This window comes from Fukomys damarensis, unplaced genomic scaffold, assembly GCF_012274545.1.
Source record: "Fukomys damarensis isolate Sample0158 unplaced genomic scaffold, DMR_v1.0_HiC HiC_scaffold_33, whole genome shotgun sequence".
NCBI lineage: Eukaryota > Metazoa > Chordata > Mammalia > Rodentia > Bathyergidae > Fukomys > Fukomys damarensis.
In genome coordinates, this window is record NW_022900945.1 from 53,663,623 (window position 1) to 53,672,541 (window position 8,919).

The following is an 8,919-nucleotide window of genomic DNA, read 5'->3' on the forward strand; positions in this document are numbered from 1 at the left end:
TTTTTTTTTTTTTTGTACTGGGGATTGAACTCGGGACCTTGCACTTGAGAGGCAGGCAGTGACACCACTGAGCTAAATCCCCAGCCCTGGCAATTAGATTTTGAACTGCAAAGTTTCATCAACTTTTTGTCCGTGTCTCTAGAGAAGCACAGCTCTGCCAGTCCTGTGTCCCCCACAGGAAGTGCTTATCACCAGGCTAGTGTATGTTCCCTTCCTAGAAGTGTGCGGCTTATGATCTGGAGTTTAATCATCAAATGTGAACAATATCTGGGTATGATTGGCATTAAAAATTCAGTAATGCCATTACAACTACTCTATTTGGAAATACTCAATAAAAATAACTGGTGAGCTTTAAAAGAAACTTGTGTTTAATAACATAAATACCAGAATAAGAATGAGCCAACACGACACAATACAGTCTAGAAATTCTTGGGTAAAGTACATGCTGGAAGTGGGTTAATAATCACAGGGCAATTCTTAATTCCAAACCTTCCTAAATTGGAGATTATAAAAGTCCCACCCTGAAACTCATGTGATTGTTTTGGTTGCTAAAGAAACATTAGCAATGGTTTTCAGGATTTTTTGTTTATTTGTTTGTTTTGGTACCAGGGATCGAACTCGGGACCTTGCACTTTCAAGGCAGGCAGTGAGGGGAGGCACTGAGCCCAATCCCTGGCCCATCCAGGTTTTTAAAAAGGAGCATTTAACACAACAGGTGTGATAAGTGCTGTACAAGTACTGACAGCAACACCGACAACAACATGACTCTTGTCTTACAACTGTGTCTGTCCAAGAAGAATTTGCTCCAGGAACTTTTAAACATGCCAGAGCTGAAGCTTTCACGATGAGGGCATTGACAGAAATTTTGCTCTTTTCCTCTAGCATTTACTAAGTTCTTTCCATACCAACAAAACTTCTTCCATGTTCACATCCGTAGAAAGGCAGTCATGGCATAGCGTCTGCTTTGATTGCATGAGCCACTGCATAATAACTGGGCAAAGGCTGCTGACAGGGGTGTCTGGGAAGACAGCTGTGGGAACTGGAGCCACTCCTCAACCTGGGGGAGGTACAGCAGCTGCTGGGGCAGGGGCAGCCTTAGGAGGCACAAGAGTCAATGTCCTTTTTGATGATTCTGCATCTGGCCCCTTCCCTTTCACTGGAGTATGGCGCATCTCTTTCTCTAAGTAACACCCTTCCCTTGGGTCAGCAGCAGCAGCTGGTACAGCAGGAGTGACTGAGGGTATAGGGTTTCAGTGGCCACCAAGGGTAGGATCGGTGCTGGCGCTTGTGGTTTTAAATCAGTTGCTGTACTCGGTTGGCCTGTAGTCAGCCAGTGCTGCCATATCTGCCCTTTTCTGCAATGATTCAAACTGGGGTCCCTAGAGGAACGTTTCTTGTGCCCTCAGGGACCAGGATTTTTTCCGTATCTGGAAAAAGGTTATCTCCTTCCTGTACTTCAAAACCTATAGTGTCCTTGTCAGTCTCTTACCTGCCAACAAGTCTCCTTCACTTAGCTTCTCACCCACTTTTTCCCCATCTCTGAACTGTGGCCACGGTCACGTTAGGAGAGAGGCAGGAAGAAATACCTGCCGGCGAGTAGGATGCGAGCTACCAGGAGCCTGAGCAGAAGGAGGTGTAGGTGGTGAAGCAGCAGCAATGAGTGTCAGTCCCGGGCCTGCTTGTGAGGTGGCCACTGCAGAGGAACTCAACTGTGATTTGTAAAGGCCTTAACACCCTCAGCCTTTCTGAGTGTGATACAAGTGATAGCTCCACCTGGAACGTCTCTGGCTCCTTCAGCAACAAGTACTTTTGCCGGTGCTCAGATCCGACAGTGACTTTATCAACTTCAAACAGATCACTTCTGCAATTACATCACCCTCACTGATTTGTTTTCACCCTTCTTTGTTTTCCCAATGGGCTCCGGTGCCTTCCTGCATTGTAGGGGAAAGAGAAGGTAACAGAACCTTCTGATGCGGAGGCCTGGCCTCCCTAAGGCTGCAGCAGTGAGCGGCTCCACCGAGTGGCGCTAGCTGCTCAGTTCCTGGACCCCCAAAGCCTGAGTCTTGCTGTTGGAAGGAGCCAGTGCGGGCCTGTCCTGAGGTTCACACGCGGAGCTTTGGGTCTGTCCTGCAAGGTCATCCACCGAGCTTGGAGTCCTGTCCCTGGAACCACGCTCTGGACGTGTTGCATACAGAGCAGACGCCCCACATAGCGACCTCAGTCTCCCAAGGGGCCCCTCCAAGAGCAATCCACGATTTTATTTCTTTTGGGCAGATATATAGAAGTGGAAATGCTGGGTCGTATGTTAATTCTATTTTTAAAAGTTTGAGGAACCACTGTTCCATTTTCTATAGTGACTACATTTTACTACAAATTCCATCAGCTGTGCATAAGTCTTACATCCTTGCTTTCTTATTGTCTGATTTTTAATAAAAGCTATCCTAATGGGTATGAGATGTTGAATTTTCATTTTAATTCATTACTCTTCTTGGTCTATTGCCTGAGCCTTCCTTAGCTTGGACCAAGTGGGTTGCCTTGTGGGTTGTCTATCAGCCTTTGGTGTCCCTGTCTTCTGTTGGAAACAGGAAATGGGGACTATAACTCCTGCTCCCCAAGCTAGGAGTATAGATCTTCAGGCCTGGGACTGGCAGGTGACCAAGCTCCGGGGCCACAGTCAGGGCCCTTAGCTCATTACCTCTGGAACCAGAAAAGGGAAGAAGGCTGCACTGAGTGGCTCTCTCAGGAAAATGCTTTTCTTCTTTCAGAACTAAGTTATTTGCCATTCACTGAGGGTATAGCGGAGGAAGCAGCGAGCCTGACCACCAAGTCACGGTGGTCTTGGCAGTGCGAAGGTGGGGGTAGTGGGGCAGAGAGCGATGCCTCTTTCCTCCACTCTCCTTGCAGATGACTGAGTGATGTGTTTCTGGAGGATGTACTGGTGCCCCGAGGCCACACATATCCACTATAGAGGATAAAAGGGCTCCACTGATGGAGGGATGGAAGGGGCAGGCTTCCATCTGGTCCCTGGAGGGTGTGACCAAGTGTCCCCTCCTCAAAGCCTGCACAGCTGCAGAGGCAGCTGGCAGCCATGGACCCAGGGCCCGCCCCTGAGTGTGTCTTTCCCTTGCCTGAAGGGTCTAGTTCTGCAGTGTGGTGGTGGAGACTTTAAAGATCAGCCAGAAAATTCCTGTGTGGCATAAGGAAAACTGGGGCCTTCGTACAAAATCCATTTGCTCCGCATTTATGGAATTCATTACTTACCCGCTAAGAAGGCACTGGTAAAAAGACAGGTACAACCCTTGTTCATTTTTAGCATACAAGCTAATATATGGGTTACAACCTACTACATGGGTTACTGAAGAGCAGTACCCGAACCAGCAGCATCAGTGTCACGACACCCTTACTAGAAAGGCCAAAGCAAGTTGCCAAACTCACTGAAGCGGATGCTTTGTCTGGGCTGTGCTCTAACCAGTGCTCCAGGTGCTTTCAATGCCCAGAGGGTTTGATCATAGCTGGCTCAATGAAATGGCTTATGCAGGTAAATATGAATATATACACTGACTATGCACACCATGCAGATGGGTGTGTATACACCAAGCATCTACCTATCTGTCTACCAGATCAGTCTGTTCTGTAATTCCCACAAAAGCCCACTAGGCTGGCATCATTATTTTGCCACTTTTGCAACTGAAAATCTGAATGTGTAGGATTGAAATGACTTGCCCATGCCATACAGCCAGACCTATCTCTTTTTTACCACTGATGGTGCCTTTGATCTTACTCACCAGCCCCACCTCTTCCAGAGATCTTTACTATATTGACTGAAATATTTTTCCAACAGTCTTGGGCTTCTCTTAATCACTGAACAGGTTATTGCATTTAGCTCCACATTTGCCTCTGCTTTTAAAATGCAGGCCAGCTGTTGGAATGTATCTGCTCTGTAGCACTTTTCTATTTGTAAGATAGACAGGCAGTGCCTGACTTTTCCCTTTCTTTTCCTATGATGGCCTGGGTGGGATGTGCTTTGGCAGAGGGCTGCCATGCCCTCTCCTCACTTCACTTTTCTCCCACTTGGTCCCCACCCTAAGGACCGACTGGTATACCTTGACTCGGTGCCTTCCTGGGTTGCTTCTTGACCATTCTCTGGCCACTCTGGCTGCAGATGCAGCTTGGCTGTCAGCTGTGGCACCCTCTCCCCCACCCTAACTACCCTAGTCACCATCCCTCTTTCAAAAAGTAACCAGGAAACCACTCCTAATGTGGCAGAGATCAGGGAGGGATCCAGTCCATTATGAACATCCCCAACTTTCCCATGCCCCAGTAAGCTGTGATGAGCACAGCTAACCTTCTTGAAATTCTCCCATTCTGGCTTCATAATTTTTCCTGGAGAAGAAACAGCTATTGATCAAAGAGCTGCTGCTTCTCCCTAACAGTTTGATGAGCTGTTGCCATGAGAGTCGTAGCTGTCCTGAATACCCTGCAGCTGTTTGGGCCAATAACAGACTTAATCACAGACCCGAAGCTGCTACCTAAGTGGCACTCCCTTCACACTTCTCACGCTAGTCTAGAAGGATTCTCTATGGTGTACCGATCTCCCCATGGTGCCCCACAGGTTCTGCTAAAATAAAGCCTCACTGATCCGGTAAATCTGCTTGTGATTTGTTTCTCTGGTAGTGTGGGCTTAGAAGGTCCTGTAAAGTTATTCATGAAGCGTTGACATAGGTCTCTTCAAAAGAAAGAGCAGGAAACACGAGGGGTTGTCAGCCCTGAGGAATATCAGAGACCAGCAACACCAATGAATATCAGCATCAGAGAGCAGTGACCAACAGAGTCACACTGGTGCATCTGACTCAAGCTGACATTGGACAGCAGCAGCCAGCAATGGCAGAAACCAGTAGAACTGACCTCCTACCAGAGCTGTTCTTTGCCACTTCTTTATTTCTATCTCAATTGAGCAAAAGAACTGTTAACTGACTGGCAACACAAGAATCTGTCAGGACCTTTTCTGCCCTCATGGGTCATCCCTAGGTTTCCATCACCAGGCCCTTGGGTGGGGTGGGGAGTATTGGATAGGGAAAGCAGACTCAAAAGCCCAAATGGGGGATGCTTGCTAGATCCCTCCTCCGTTCTTCCTAATATACTACTAGAAAAAGGAAGGGTAGAGTGGAAGACTATCCCCTTAAGATGTAGAAGAAACACAGAGTTGGCTATGAGTAAAAGGAATTCACCCCCATGCCGCCTCCCCCTCCTCCAGGGACAAGGGACAGGTAACCACACAGACCCTTTGTTGTGGCAAGCAGTGCTCTGTGGCCGACTGTTCTCTGGAGATAGACTCTGGTGACCAGGATAACCAGGCCTGAGTACAAAAAAAGGAATGGATGATGGTAGCATGGAGGAGTCTCTGAGTCAGAAATTCCCCAAAGGCCTGGAGCTCTCCTGCTGTTGGGAGGACCCAGCCTCCATGCCACAAAAGTACCTAGCAGTGTGTGAGTGTGTGAGTGTGTGTGTGTGTACTTTTGGGAGTTTGTGTGCCTGTGTGTCAGTGTGCTTTTGAAGGTTATGTGCTTTTTGTCTGTTAGGGATTTTAAAAATGCATTTGGCACTTGAAGCTATAATCTTAGATGTATGGTTTAGAATACCACCCACCCCACCCAGTCCTTCAACAATAGCTTTCTGTTCCTCTCTCTCTGGCTCCCAGCCTCTACCATTTTTCCAATGACTTACCTCCATGCTTACTCCCTTTCCTTCTCCAACGACTGTTTGAACAACAGTTACTGTACCTCCAGGAGCAGAGAGATGGACTCAGATGTGCAAGAGACCATTTACAAAGTCCTTGCAGGTGCTCAAAGAAGTGCCGGCCATCAGACTCCTCTTTGAGTTTCACACTACTGTGAGGCAGCTAACAGGTTGCATAATATTGTTTTTGATGCAGAGTTTGGTGGAATGTTGCCCAGAGATGCCCTGGCCAAGTCCTAAGAAGTGTGAGGAAGACATCAGGTCAGACTTTCATACTTGACATCCAGGTATGCTGCTTTGGAACAAGGATCTGGCTTCCAGAGATCAGGGGCAACCTGTCCAAGTACATGTAAGAGAGATTGAGCCTAAAGACCATGCCTCCCCTCTCGGGTCTCTGAAATTATCTCTCCTTTTCTTCTCTTTCTCAATGTTCTGTCCTGCTATCTTTGCTGTAGAATGAAGGAAGTGTACGTGGTGTTCTCAGAGATTCTTTTCAGACTAGGTGGGTTAGCTAAAATCCTTCTCTGGGGAGTATACTACACTAGAGTGAAATTGCTTGGGTTACTTCTCAAAAACACAGAACTCCAGAATCCATCCCAGATCTATTTAACTTAGATCCCTAGAATGAGAATCTAGCAGTTCTGTTTGAGTATTATTCTCACCCTGTGGAAGTGGAAAGTATGGTGACAATGAATTCTGAAGTATGTTAGCCTACTCAGTACCCAGAGCGAGTTGAAACTTGTACACATCTGGCCTCGGAATGCATAGATGTGGACATGGTGCCCAAAACAGAGCTGCTATCTATCTTTTCTGGGAGGCTTTATGCAACTGCCTGTGTGTGGAGTCAAATTTTCCATTCCTGAACCAGGAATTAACCTTGAGACCAAGGAGTCTCTTCCTTCTTCTCACTTAAGTCTTCAACTCTCTTCCACACAAAACACCCAGAATAGGGCACTGTGTGTGGCTGAGTGAGATGGGGTCCAGCTCATGTGAGAGATCGCTTCTGGGAGATGTGAGCCTGTCTGTAGCATATCTCTCCTTTGTTCAGTATTCCCCAAGCTTTAAGATCAGAGAAATTCTGCACCCCACAGTGGTTTTCTACAGACTAAAATAGCCTTGTATGCACAAGAAAGGACTGTGACACATCAGAGAGCAGTTCAGCCGCTTATATTAGAACACATGGTTAGATAGTACGAGTAATCAGGAGACAGGTTGTGTATACTAGAGACTCTGCTGATGTCTAGGAGAATAGCTGGGTGGTGAAGTATACTTGGCCTCTGGCCATAGTGTAGTGTGGAATTCTGGCGTGGCTGGACACCTCAGAGATCTGCATGGTTGTGCTTGACTCTTGTCAGGAAGAGCGGGTGGGGCTTGATTCTCCCTGTGCCTCGTGTTGCTAAGAAGCATCTAGCTAATTCCCTCTGAAGTGTGGCTTCCTGAGCTGGAAGGTGAACCCAGAAGCAACTAGAGGCCTAGAAACAGACCAAACTGTGCCAGTTTCACTCATCGTGTTCCTTACTGCATCTTTTCGTAAGAGCCCTGAACTGGGACAGCATCTTTCCTCTCTTCCCTAGTGTGACGTCTATCAGGGAGGAAAGCATTTGTCACCATGCACCAACTCCTTTGTTCAGTATTTATGGGGAACTGTAACTGATCCCAGAGAAGCGACCATAAGTACAGTAGACGATTGCTATGATGACGGCTTCAACAGAGGAGGCACAGCGTATGTAAGATGGGCAGCATAGTGGGCCAAGTGCTAGAGGATTTGACTACAAAGCAGAGATATAAAAGATGAGCGGAGGTAAGCTGATGAGTGGATGAAGGAGGAGAGTGTTCCAGGTAGAGACCACGGCAGCCACGGTGCTGCCATGACTGAAGACACCTTGGAGAGGGAGCGTGGGCCCTCCTAGTCTATACACCCTTCAGGCTCCTAACAGTGTGTGGAGGTTTTCTGCTGATCTCAGGACTCCACGTCCGGTCCTGATCTAATGAACTTTTCATCAGCACCTTGGAGAAAGACTTGAAAAGAAACTGACCTAAATTTCAGGTGACTTCAAGTTGTGAGAGAAATGAAGTACAAATTGCTGATTCAACAAGGGTCAGACTAGTGGAACTGATGTGACACAATAAAATGTAACCACGTTCATCATGAAGCTCAGAGTTGAAGGCACACGTCAGCTGCCCTTGCGGAGGCTGAGTGGGTGCGTGGATAGTTGCATGTGTGAAGAAGGCTCAGTTGGTTAGAATTTTAGTAGGGACAAGGGTGCAAATCAGCTGCTCCAAATGGTGTTGGGCTCTTGTCAGTAGTGGCTATGCCTGAGATGTATCTGAGAAAGATGAAATTTTGTGTTCTAAGTGTCTCTTGTGCTTCTTGACTCAGACAGTGTAAACTAGCACCGAATTCAGCCCAAAATGAGCAAGGCTGAGGGATGTTGACCTTCCCTGTGTCAGCCACCCCCCTAAGCAGGAGATCTTTTCTTATACATCAAATAACTAGAAACAGTATTCACCTCATTTTAGAGAAAAACAACATCAGAAGAGGTTAACTAGTTGGCCTGGTCACACATCTAAGACCAGATAGTGCTGGAATCCAAATGTAGCCTTACTTTCCTCCAAATCTGGCATACTTCTTGTGGAAGGAAGAGTACTGTTATCCTGGGAAAGTAGTATCTTGCTTCCGTCTCCCACGTGTGAAGTGTTCTCATTCAGGAAAAGAATGAGCCTTTTAGTAAAATGTAAGAGGTTAAATTCCACAAATACAAATTATTACAGGAACGCACTTGCCATAATTATCAAGAAATTAGAAATGTTTGGAAATGTAATGCACGCATGCAACGATTGTGTACTTGAGTATCATTTGAGATTTTGTCATGTGCCATTAACTATTCTCCTTATTTGGGACAGATTAGTGCACAAAAGTGAGATAACTTATTTAAAAATACTTTATACTCTCTTTGGCACTGAAATATTCCTAAGGGGAGTTAGAGGCAAAGGGGAATGATTGGCTTAGGGAACTGCTTTTTGATGAGGGTGCCAGCCACTGGGGCATGGGGAGTCCGAGATCCAGCAGGGACCAGGGAAGCTGAAGCAATGCACATCCAAGAATGTGTAGGACTCGTCATGGGCAGCTGAGGGGGAGGAATTGAGTTAGAGAGGGGTTGTATAATAGCAGAAAGCAGGGAA

General features: G+C 46.8%; 1 pseudogene; it reads right to left on the bottom strand.

The window, feature by feature from the left end:
• Nucleotides 1–419: 419 nt before the first annotated feature.
• Nucleotides 420–5,730, bottom strand: LOC104863354 (annotated as a pseudogene).
• Nucleotides 5,731–8,919: the final 3,189 nt, after the last annotated feature.